The sequence below is a fragment of the Miniopterus natalensis genome, chromosome 15 (genome assembly GCF_054644295.1).
Source record: "Miniopterus natalensis isolate mMinNat1 chromosome 15, mMinNat1.hap1, whole genome shotgun sequence".
NCBI lineage: Eukaryota > Metazoa > Chordata > Mammalia > Chiroptera > Miniopteridae > Miniopterus > Miniopterus natalensis.
The window spans coordinates 35,099,525-35,112,650 of record NC_142095.1 but is presented as its reverse complement, the minus strand read 5'-3'; positions in this window follow the sequence as shown (position 1 = coordinate 35,112,650).

The window sequence follows — 13,126 nt, the reverse complement described above, 5'->3', positions numbered from 1 at the left end:
TATTTCCGAAAGTACCATGGAAGAAAAGGTGCTAGAAAGAAACAGCAACTTGGAAAGACCATCTTGAGAGAATTTTCATCAAACCAGAGTCCTGGTCTACAAGGTGTGCACTGTGATCAGTGTCATTTGGTCCTTGCTCTCACATCACCTTTGTGTAGATGCCTTTTCTCCCTTTATTTTACTATGTTATGACATCAAGTGGATCTTCCAAGGTGTCCAGCTCCCGGATGCTCATGGAGGCTGATTGTCTCTTCGGAGAAAGTTGGCAGGTTGTTCTGATCCAGCCAGTTTGTCTGTTGTAACAGGTCATTCCTAAATTTAATTTCCAGGTAATCATTCAGGAGTTTCAAGTGCTGCCCACTGGTTCCCTTGGAGGCCTTCCCTGGAACTGAGCATGGCCTGAACTTGGGAACTACTCATGTTCCAAATTTAGGTGTTATCACACTTCGTCTTGACTGAACAATCTTTAGTTCAAAGAAGTACTTACAAAGATGCCAGTAAATAAAGAGGAAGAGCTGCTGTTGCTGAGTTTGGGAGGCTTGTCTGCCCATTGTCTATATCCACCCGTTGCCTTTGCTTGTTCCACACTAGCTGCTGAGGAACTTCTATTGACCATCTAGGGCTTTGCCATATCCAGTGTAAAAAACACTGCTTAGCCCAGACAGTGTGGCTCAGTGATTGAGCGTCAATCCGTGAAACAAGAGGCCACTGGTTCGATTCCTGGTCAGGGGGCTTGCAGGAGGCAGCCAATCAATGACTCTCATCATTGATGTTTTTCTCTCTCTCCCTCTCCCTTCCTCTCTCTGAAATCAATAAAAACATATTTAAACACACACAAAAAGCTGCTTAGACAAAACCTTTTTGATTGACTTTGACTCAATTTCTGGATATCTATTATTAAGTTATCTGAAAATGTTCCCTCTGCACTCTAAAAATACCCTCTGATTCTAACTCAGTCTAAAAACTAGCATTGCAGTATCGACCTGTGCCTGTAGAATTGTAGTATTCAGGAGTCTTAAAGCAAGTGGCAGAAAACCCAAATCGATCTCACCTAAAGGTATTCTGGTGGGTGACATAATTGTAGCACAGGGTCAAGCACAGCTGGCCCCCAGGCTGAGAGAGGCGAGGCTCCATCTCCCATTGTCTCTCTTTTCCTGCCACTCACCTCACTTGACTGGCTTTGGCTCTATTTATGGGCAGGTGTTCTCCATGTGGTAGCCCCCCATAGTCTTTAAGTTGCTTTTCTTTTCTAGTAACACATTTAGAATTGTGATTCATTGGACCAGTTGTTGTTTTTAATTAATACGCTTTATTTTTTAGAGCAGTTTTAGATTTACAGGTAAATTGAGCAGAAAATTCAGAGCTCTTTTTTCCCCCTACACACAGCGTTCCCTATTAATATCTTTTATTAATGTGGGGCATTTATTACAATGAATAAACCAGTATTTACACAGTATTATTAACTAAAGCCCATAGTTTACATTAGAGTTCATGCTTTGTGTTGTACAATTATATAAGGTTTAGCAAGTGCACAGTGCCATGTACCTGCCATTACAGTATCATAAGAAATAGTTTCACTCCCCTAAAAATCCCCCCTATGCCTACTTGTCCTTTCCCCCCTCCTGCTGAACTTCTGACAGCCAGTGACCATTTTCCTTTATACAGAATGTCATAGAGTTGGAATCATGGAGTATTTAGCCTTTTCAGACTGGTTTCCTTTCTTTAGCAAAATATATTTAAGGTTCCCCATGTCTTTTTGTGGCTTGAAGGCCCATTTCATTTGACTGCCAAATAATTTTCCATTGTATGGATATACCATAGTTTATTTATCCATTCACTGATTGAAGGACACCTTGAATGCTTCCGAGTTTTGGCATTTTTTAATAAGGTTACTCTAAATATTTGTGTGCAGGTTCTATGTGTATGTAAGTTTTCAGATCATTTGGACAAATAACATAGAGTATAATTGCCAGATCATATTGTAAGATTTTGTTTAGCTTTGTAGCTGCTAGACTGTTTCCCAGTACCGTTTTTGCATTCCCAGCCTCCATAAATGAGAGTTCCCATTTATCCACAGCCTGGCCAGTACTTATTGTTTTAGTGTTTGGGATTTTAGCCATTCTAAAAACTGTGTAGTGGTATTTCATTGCTTTAATTTGTAATTTCCTAATGAGGTTGGACCCGTCTTAATTCGTGTGCATCCTTGTACCAATCTATGTGGTCAAAGGGATGGAATAGGTTATTACTCAGGTCCATTCTGAGGCCCGTCACTCAAGCAGACCAGAAGATAGGGAGATACCTGCAGTTACCAAATTTGCAAAGGAGAAGTGATTTGCTGTTATCTAAGAAAGAGAATTTGATGATACCGCGATAAACACATCAGGCAGACACACAAAAGATAAGCCCTCCTGACAAAAATATAGTAATATTAGAAGGAGTGTTCATATTTAAATAATTCTCAGATGAAAATATGTGGTGTTGTTTGAAAGGTCAAGGAGAGAGGTGGTGTACGTATGGAGTTGGAGGTTGGAATAAGTGGCTGTGGAAGTATTGGGCTTAATTTCTACAACTTAAGAAAAGTAGGATAAAATACATTTATTTTCAAAATTAATTCCTTGTTGTGCCAATTCATTCATGAGTATGTGTAGCTCCTTTCTGTACGAAACACATCACAGAGTGAGAAGAAATAAACGACCCACTGGAGGTCTTTCACAAATTAAATTAAGCTATTATTCAGTGTAATTACTAGCCTGAATGTTTTAAAGTTTCTCTAAATAAGAACTATGAAGGCTGTTTACTCTACAGAATGGTTCATTGAACTTATGAATAACCAGCGCTGACTGAGCGGATGGCATAGGGTACGTTTTCTCCGAGAACGTACTTTTGGCGATGGATGTACAATACCTGTTAATTCAGTCAGAGAGCTTTTTACATACGTTGATTCAATAAGGGCTCTCTGCAAATGAATATATTACCCAGTTGATAGGTTGCCACTCTAAAGGCAGCTGAGGAGCCTGAACCTCGAAGCGGGGAGGAGTGAGCACGGGCTGGCGTGAGCTAGCGATGCGAGGCCGGGAGGAGATAAGGGAGTCGGTGCGGCCATTCCGCAGTTTCGTGATACCTGTCCAATCACGGATTTAATCTCGGGATTGATCATGAGCCTCAGGGAAGCCATACGGCAACTGGCACGTACAAATGCGCTTTTATCAGCTTTATGCGCGAGGACAGCAATTTAAAGATGCAACATCCTGTACGTTTTTAATACAGGGTCCTAAAGGCTTCACTCAGTAACAGTCCATTGCTGGAGAGATTCTGCTGCGCAGAATGTCCTACTGTGTAGAATGTCCTACTGTGTAAGAACCTTTGTAGTTTCATGAAAGGATCGAGTTAAAAGTTGAGGATAGGCTCATTCCATTCAACGAGCTGTATTTGTTTCCTTCGGGGTTCTGATAGCGTCAGCAGTTGGTGCTTTCTGGAAGTGCAATGGGGGGGGTAGAAAATAAGGATCTATTTATATGGAGAATATAGATTCTAACGTACTATGTGAAAAAGCTGATTCAACGTAAGTCAAATGGCCAAGAAGTGATGGAGTTTGCTAAAGAGAGAAAATCCTATATATTTTTATAAATCCCATCAATATCTGTCTTTGTTTTTAAATGTATTGATATGATAGGATTTGTGAAGGAAGGTAATTGACGGAGCTGCCCATTCCACTGAAACCTACCACAGTAGTTATTGGCTTCATCGGCCTGCCTTTGTATTTGAAAGAAACAAGCTGTTTTTGCCTCTATAACAACAAATATACAGCAAAGGACCATATTTTCTGCTATGAGCTGGGGAACTTAAGTTTTAAGTTTATCTGTTCATTCATTCGAGTGATTTAAATTCTAACTTAACTATGATTTAAGATATCATTTAACTGTCAACATCGAATAATGTTAGAACTTTATTATAATGTTTTATTTTATTTTATTTTATTATTATAATATTTTATTTTATTATCATTTCATTATCACAACTATTGCTGTTCTAATTGCCATCATCAGCATTTCATTTCCATAGCATTTTATAATAGCCAAATTGCACGTTGCCCAAGATAGTCAAATCAAACACGCTACCATGTTTTGGTGAAAAAAATTGCTTTTGGTTCTAAATTTACCGGAGAGAGAAAGGGAGCATCTGGATTGAAATTAATTGTTTTAAAGATGGAATCCTCCATATATTACCAGAATAGTTCATTTGGATGACTGTGTTTTATGGTAGGTAGAACACTGGATTGAGGGAAAGTATGGCTTAATCATTAAGTGATTATCCAAAATCCACTTAATTATCCGGAGCCTTTGTTTCCTCAGCGGGAAAACTGAAAGAGCAGGGTAGAATGAAGGCAACGCAAGCACTTAGCTCATGGTGCCATTGTCTTTCAAAACATGACTGAATTGCCTCCGTGGAATGTCACTTCACTTCTTCCTGACATCTTCACTGTTTCCGTTTCTGAGAGAGTTGCCAACCATCTGCCCAGCTCTTCCCACTCTACTCTGGGTTAGATAGCAGCCTGGCCTTTGATTTTCTGTCCAGGACGAGATCGATTATTTTTTCCTTGGGTGTTTTATTTTAGAAGATTCCAGCTATGGAAAAAGACAAACACATATAAAAAGACAAATCAGATAACATCAGAATATATTTTTTAAAATGTCTCCAATCATAAATGTTGCTGGAAAAGAGTGCTCTTAAAACTTGCTGCTGGCATTTACCCATCTGCATTTATTCAGTTTGGTCCAGAAAGGAGGGAGCTTGTCATTTTAAGAGCAAATACAGGACTCAATATTTCATTTATTCAGAAGGGGGCACACTTGTGCTTTTAATAGCAGATGTATTCAGATTTGCTAGCATATGAAATTTGTACATAAATTTTTAGAAAATAACAGAACTATTCCTCATTATTAGGGTTTCTTAAAACACACACGTATATATGGGGGGGCTTTTTTTTTTTTTAAGTCCAGAGTCCTATTAAGTTGAAAACTTTATAATTTTGTCTGATAATTATTTTAAATGATTAGCTTTGCTATTCATGAAGACTTTTGTGACCACGGAAATAACATGGTTTTGACAACATCTGATTATTTTAGTTTATCAGAGTTTAGTGTCTGAATTTTGTCAACCTATAGCCTTAAAAATATTTTCCTCACTGGTCTTCAGTGATGGTGTGTCATCTTTTGTGTGCAAAGGTGAAAGTGGCCTGCTAGGAAGACGAAGACTGATGCAGTGAGTGATCTTTCTACCAGTGGGCTTCCTTGTCCCGAGTCACAGTCCTCTTTTTTAGGAACACGGCACTGTGTTTACCTAAGACTAGGAGTTGGCTCTGAAGCTTTTAAAAATCATGTCTACCCCCCTCAGTCTTGGTATGCTCTACCTAATTGAAGTATTTGGTCAAGAATGATAAAACCCAAACAGTTTAAATCATACAGGAATAGCTGTAGTAAATACAGAGGGCAGGAGAACATAGGATATAATTAAATTTTGCCTTGAGGTTCCGTTAAAAATAATCTTGGTTGTAATCACTATGACAATATAGATGACAAAGGGGCATATACGTAATATATAAAGAGCTTTTGCAGGTTATTGATAATATTTAAATTAATACAGTGAAAAAATGTGCAAAAGCAAAAGATGGTCATTTGACAATTCACAAGAAGGAGGAGGAGTGGAAAATATTGCTATCTATTTAAAGTCTCTACAGTATAGACAGTCTGTGTTATAATCCAAAAGCTGCATGTTAAACAATGAGATTGAGTTTTGGACCTGTGAAAATGACTATGATTATTTTAATACTAATAAGAAATCTTGATCTACAGGTGAGTAAAAGAACATATGTGTAAATGTCTATATACCTATACAAAAATATATATTATAAAGTAGAAATGTGTTTCATGTATGTTTAAATTAAGATTTTTAATTAAATATGAAAAAAAAAAAAAAAAAGAGAGGTTTCTTAGCTTTTGGTTCCTAGTTGGGTATGAGCCCGACCTAAGTAATTTCTCTCCGTTTCTTTTTTCTTAATCTTCACCCGAGGATATTTTTGCCATCACTTTTCAGAGAGAGTGGAAGGGGGAGAGAGAGACATCGATGTGAGAGAGACCCATCGATTGGTTGCCTCTCTCCCAGCCCCGGGGGCAGGGGATCAAGCCTGCGACCGAGGTACGTGTCTTTGGCTGGAATCAAACCCAGGACCCTTCAGTCCATGGGCCGACCCTCTAACCACTGAGCAAACCAGCCAGGGCCCTCTCCTTTTCATTCCCAGCTGGTGTTTGTCACTTCTCTCCTTCCTTCAGTATATTCTCAGTCTTCTGCCTTCACACTTTTCTCTCTCACGTTGATAATGGCGATGCAGATGTCATTGGAACTATCTTTATAGGTGATCATATGGCAGTATGTATCACCAATTTCCATGAGTATAATCCTTGGCCAGTCCTTCAACATCTCTCTTGAGGAAATAATGGGGCATTTTAAAGAGATCAATGTACAAACACATTTGTTGCCCTGGTGCTTAAAGTAGTGAGCATTTGGTAACCACTAAGTGTCCATCAAAGGGAATTAGTTAAGTAAATTGTGCTGAAACTCTTCAAATGAATATTTTATAACTGTTAATACCATAAAGGATTAACATATATTAATTTAAAAAGTCCAAATATGTTGTTAAATCAAAAAAGTAGGTTGAAACAGAGATTATGGAGTAATTTCAATGATATGAGAAGAAAACATGCGATTATGTAGGTATGGAATAAGTGCCTGAACTGCAGGCTCCAAAATGCTCTTCAAAGTGATTTTCTTGACATGGTAGGATTACATATGTTCTTTATCATCTATCCTATTCTGATATTTTAAAAACATGTCTTTAACTTATATTCAGAAAATATAACACAATTGTTTCTAAAATACAACTTATCATAAACTTGAATTGCTTCAAGTGTTCAGGGAGAGGAAACAGACTAAAAAAATGAACTTTGTAGTGACAGGAGTGATGAATGGAATGGCGTCAGGAGAGAGGAGGGGAGATGTGAGAAGTAAGAATTTAAAGGCCCGGATTCTAGACACACATAACACACAGAGTAACGTGTTTTAGAAAGCAACTTACATTACTCCCATGTTTAAAGCCTTCCAAATTACTGATCAGAGCGATTTGAATAAACCTAAATCTTAACGTGCCTAGAAGGTCCCATGTGATCTGGCTCCTGTCTACCTCCCTCTCGTCACATCATTCGCATGCATTGTTGAGAGCAGATCTTTCTGACCCCTGCCCGGAGCTGACTCTCCCACCTTCGGCTTTCCAGTGGACCTTTGCTCTGCCTGCGGGTCACCTTTCTGAGAGCTGTGCATGCCTCCTACCTCTAATCATTCGGGACAGAGCACAGATGCCACTAAGAAAGGCCTTTCCCAGTTCTAGTGTAGCGTCTCCGAGACACCCCGATTGTATTCCACTGCTCTGTTCGGTTATCTTCATGGTGCCGTTTTCTCTCTGAATCCCACTCATAAATAAGCTTGCTGAAGACAGGGACCTGCGCTATCGTCGGCGTCGCTCTGTCCGCATTGTGTAGAGGACAGTGTGCTTTTGCATAGTTTTGTTGTTGTTGTCGTTGTTGTTTTTAGGCTGAACACCTCTCGCTGAAAGGTCATGGGATCACAAGGATGCCTCCTGAAAATTAGGAAGGAGACTGCTCTTTGATGAGAAAGGGCATACAGATCAGCAAAAGCAGCCGAAGGGAATATAGGGATGAAAAACTCAGGGCAGAACTTGGCCCACTGGCCCAGATGGTAAGGGAATAAACTACTTGTGCTGTTTAATGTGAAGCTATAGAAAAGTTAATAGGTTTGTGAACAAACGTCCCAGACCGTCAGCTCAGGGTATGATTTCCCAATTCAAGAAACTTTTCTACCCTGAAGGTTAACAGTTTTTACTCGGCTGTTGTGCAAAGGAACTGCCACTATTTCATACTTTCTTTTCTTTTTCTGTCTCCTTAATAAAAAACATTCAGTATTACTTGGTGGGATGCTGCCCTGTTGTTTAATATGATGGCACTTTCCTCCAGGCAGTTTGACGTCTTGTCATGGGGAGCCATTGGTGCTAGTCGGAACAGTGTATGACCAGGGAGCATGCTAGTCCACTGAGTCGTATCTCACATTCTTACATAATTCACAAACCAGCTAGTTATTTTTTAGGGTCTTTTGTTTTAATGTATTTGTTTTTATATGTGGTTTCTCATTGCTGCTGGAGCAGTCCCGAAATAATGCTGAAGATGCCAGTCTCATATTTGCAATTCCCACCCAAAGAGCTACCTTTGATCTAACCTGGAGCCCATGTTCTGGGAGTCTTGGGGCATAAAAATCTTTCCTTGCTACTTCCTGGCTGTATAAGCGCGTCTGATTCGGGGGCTTCATACAAAATGCCTGTGAAGTCTGTGAAGTCGAGGCTGCCTTGAAGGAATCTGGTCAGCTGTGACCTTCCTGAAGGAATAGGATATGCAGAGAATTCTTCAGAATCCACATCCACATCACAGTTGTGAGGTCGGAGGGCGTGAGGACACTTTTGCCTTCAGGGTGCCCCATCTCAGCCTTTGGGGACTGGTACTGGCCTGGGCAGGTAACTAGTCTGAGAAGGCTATGCTTTCGTTGACTCCTTCAGGATGAACAGACAGGGTGGAACTTGTAATCATTTTTCTCAGCAGAATCTGCATCCCAGCCCAAGTGATTTATGCCTGAGAAGAAGAATAGTGCCTGGGCACCTGCAGTTTTCAATTTGGCACCTCATCTTCCAGTGCCAAGTGTTCTGTCAACCCATGTGAGTACTGTAACGTCAGGAGGTCCCTTCCTGGTTTCACATCAGACGGTGGGAACCCCCAGGTTAATTGTCAGTTTACTGACTACTGTACGTGCCAGTGTTGACTCAATACTGCATGTGCCTCCTGTCCTTTAATCTTCATAATAACCCTGCGAAGGAGGTAGTATTGCTTCCACTTAGTAGTTGAGAACACTGGGGCTTAGAGAACATTTTGCCCCAAATAATGTGTAAGTGGTGTTTGAATTGGATTGACTACTGGTTCTAATGCATCCCGCACCTTGGTCCAGAGCTGAACTTGCCATCAGGATGGCCACTGAGGGAGCAGGCATGAGACAGGCTCCTAGGCTTTGAATACTTGATTTTATGCATACCCAGGCCAGGCTTCCGGCTGAGGAGACCTGATGCAACCCCCCAGGAGAATTTGCCTTCTGGATTCCAAATACAGAGGTTCAAAGGGGTCCGGTTCTGCTTTCAAAGCCAGCATGCAAATAAATGAAGTACCTTGAAATTTCCAGTGAAGAGATCACCCCAAAATCTACAGAGTAGAGTAAAAAGCATATGCATTAGATAGGAGGAAAATGTGTTTTAAAATAAGGAGCTATCCATTATAGCTTCTTAAATGCCATTTATTAAGAGAAGGCGAATCGACAGGGATAAAAGGCCTTGAATAAGACTCTTTTTCATGTCTATTTAAATAAGAATTTTATTCCATTTGTGGCACTATTAAATAGCTTAAAATTTAAAGTGGCATTCTTGTATCCAAATATGTGAAAACAATTTTTCGTGTAATTTATGATGGTTCATACTGAGGTGGCTCTGAAATTGTAAACACTCTTTCTGTGATACTTTTCCTTAAAATATTACTAAAGTTATACTTCTCCATTCTTTTTTAAATAATACTTATCCATCCTTAAACATTCAAATATTATATAAAAATAATATGCATAGTTTCATCCAAAAAATTAGAATATAATTTTCCAGCCTTGATTTTAATTCTAATTATATGGAAGCTAAAAAGGTAAGGTTTTAACATGTTTTTAAAGTTTGTGACTTATTTTTGAAAAGCCATTCAGCTGTCAAACCATCCAGTAGGTATATATTGGTACATTCCAGGCTCAGGCCACTTGGTTCCATTCTCCATTAAAACCAGTGGAGGAAAAGTTAGGTAAACTGAGACTTCAAATGCAGTATAATCTGTGTTATGATGGGGTCAGTGTGGAGTATTATGATCATACTTTGCAGGATTATCTTATTTGAACGTGTGTGTGTGTGTGCGTGTGTGTGGCTGGGAAGGGGGGGGTCAGAGAAAGTTCCCAGGGAAGGTGACATGGAAGACAACACCTAGTATATTAGTGAAAGTCGGCCAAGTAAAGAGCTGGAGGGAGGAGAAGCCTCCAGTCACGGGCTAGAGGCAGAAGAGGATCTGAGGTCCTTGGAAGAGCGAAGAGAAGTTTGATGTGAGTGGAAGTTAGAATTCCTGTGAGGGTGAAACAGGAATGGAGGGTAATAGCGAAGGCCGAGGAGGGAAGCGGGGTGGCGTCATGGAAGGTCCTTTCACATCATAAGCGACTGGGCCTTCCTTCCAAGAGCCCTGGGTTCCACGGTAAGGTTTCAAATGTGGAAGCGGCCTGGTCACGTTTGGATTTTAGAAAAGTCATTTTATTGTGAAGAAAAGGTCACGGACAGATGAGGACGGCAACACCGGAGGCTGAGGGGCCCGTCTTAGGGTGAGAGGCGCTGTCGGCATGACCTGGGACGCCCCTGAGCGGATGGACAGAAGCAGCTGGAGTCGTCACATTTTTGGATTCAATCGAGAGGGCTTCCGAGACGTTTGCAAGTGGAAGGGTGGGGGGTGGTCAGAGGAGCTAAGTCGATTTCTGAAATCTACAACATTGGTAGCTGGGTTCCACTTCCAAAGAGAAAACAGCTTTGAAAAAGTGAAGTTAATGACATCATTTGGGGCACAGAACATTTTCTCTTTCTCTGGAAGTCCAAATGAGGTGGCGGGCGGAAATTTGGATCCATAGATTTTGAGCTAGAGAGATAAATTCTAAAGTTTTCAGCCGGGAGATAGTGGCTGCACACAGGGAAGTGGACTGCATCACCCAGGGGAGATATGTACGAACGACTGTCTAACTTTGGGGTCAGATGAATCCTGATAAAATTCAGAATCCGGGGTGCCGACTCCAGAGTGTCTCCTTGAGTGGGTGTGGGGTGCAGCGCACACGCCTCCGTTTCTGACACGGTGGATCCCGTCCCATTGTGTTGAGTTAGATGGTCCCCTGGCCTCATCTTGGAGTAAGAAGGGAAGAAGATCCTGCGTGGAAGCCGGAGCGGTTTCAGCACCCAGCAGACGGGCAGAGGGAGAGAAACCCAGAAAGGGGACTGAGGAAGTAACCAGAGGTGCTGGAGGCAGCCCAGGAAGATAAAGTGTCACAGATCCGCTGGAAAGAGGGGGGGCGACGAGGAGGAGCGGCCCACGGGGTCAGCAGTGTTGAGAGGTAGAGGCGGAGACTGAAGTACCCCACCAGACGCAGCAGAAAGGAGGCCATGGCAAAGCTGGCAGGAGCTGTCGCAGGGGAATAATGTGGGCTGACGCCAGATTGCAGTGGGCCGAGGGCTGGATCTGAGATGGGGAGGAAGAGGCAGGAAGCCGAGACGAAGTCTTTTAAAAGAAGCCAGGCTGGGAAGGGAAGGAGGGAAGGGAGGAGGGAAGGGAGGCGGGAGGGAAGGAGCTGCTGCAGCCCAGCGCAGGGGGCCGGCGAGCGCTCTAGGAAGCGAGCTGCTCGAGTCTGCTCCCACTGACACGCTCCATCCCCAACTTTTTTGGTCTTTTTTTTTTTTTTTTAACAGTTTTATTAAAGTATAACTTAAATATTATACCATTCATCCACTTGAAGTGTACATTTCAATGGCTTTTAATAAAGTTAAGGTGTACAACCTTCAGCACATTCCAGTCTGAAATACTTCCATCGCCCCAAAGAAACCCCTCATGCCCGCAGCGCCATGCCCGGCCTCAGGCAGACACTCATGTACTTTCTGTCTGCGTAATTTTGTCTGTTCTACATATTCTATATACATTGTATGACGTGGTTTTGCGTCTGGCTTGTGCGACTTAGTATTTTGTTTTTTATTGCTGAATTGTCTTCCATTTATGGGTATATCACCTATTGTCTATCAGTTCATAAGCTGAGGGACATCTGGTTCATTTCCACTGTTTGACTTTCACTCATGAATGGTGCGGCTACGAGCACCCACATGCAAATGCGTACCTAAGAGTATGTTTTCATTTCTCTAGGATGCTTATCTAGGAGTGGGATTGCTGGATGGTATATTAAATTCATGTTGAACTTCCTAAGAAACTATCACTTTTCTAAAGTGGCTGCAATGTTTTCCATTCCCACTCCCACCCCAGCCTTACTAAAGCTCATACTCCATTTTTATGTATTTATAACTGCATTCATTTAGTTGGCCTAGAAGGAAAACGAGCTGTGCTTCCTTTGGAAAGTGGGGAGCAAAGTGAGGTGCTGCCTTGTGTTTTGTGCGTTGCGGTTGTGCCCAAAACTATTGAAACAAGTCTGAGTATCATCCTGCCCCCTAGTGGTGGCCTAGATACATGGACCGAACTTGGAAATGAGTTTTTTCTGCCCTTTCCATCACATCCTCTGCCTCTCCACCTCTATCCTTTCTTGCAAATCCGTAACAGTAGACAGCTGGTTTAAGTATGCCCAAACCAGTGTAGGTGGTGTCCTAGGGGTCCAGTGGGGCAGGAGAATGGAAGTCCTTACATCCTGCCGTGTACTTGTGATATCAGCATCTGCTGTCATAGCTGAAGGATCACCAGCTAGGGGATGTTGGAAATGCTCTTGAACCCCAATTAAACTCCGCTTTCTCATCTTTACAATGAAGATTAAAATAGTACCTCCCTTAGAGGGATGTTGTGATAATTAAATGAGATTGCATGTGTAAAGCACCTAGCACATTTAAAACCAGAATCGGCATTCAAGAAAATTGCAGGCATTCGTATTTTATAATAATAAAAATGTTCAGGAATATAGTCAAAGACTGCAAAGCAACTTTATTCATAAAATTGATTAGTTTTTCTCATTTGGTCATGCTCCATGTTACTGTTCTCTATTTCACATTGAAACCTCTTTAAATTTAGGACTAGATTGTTTTTATTTAATATGGGTAAAAATGACAATACCAAAATAACGTTTTCCTTAATTTAGAGTAACAGTATACCTGGACACTTGTTAAACTCTTTCTTATGTAAACTTAAATGCTGAGATG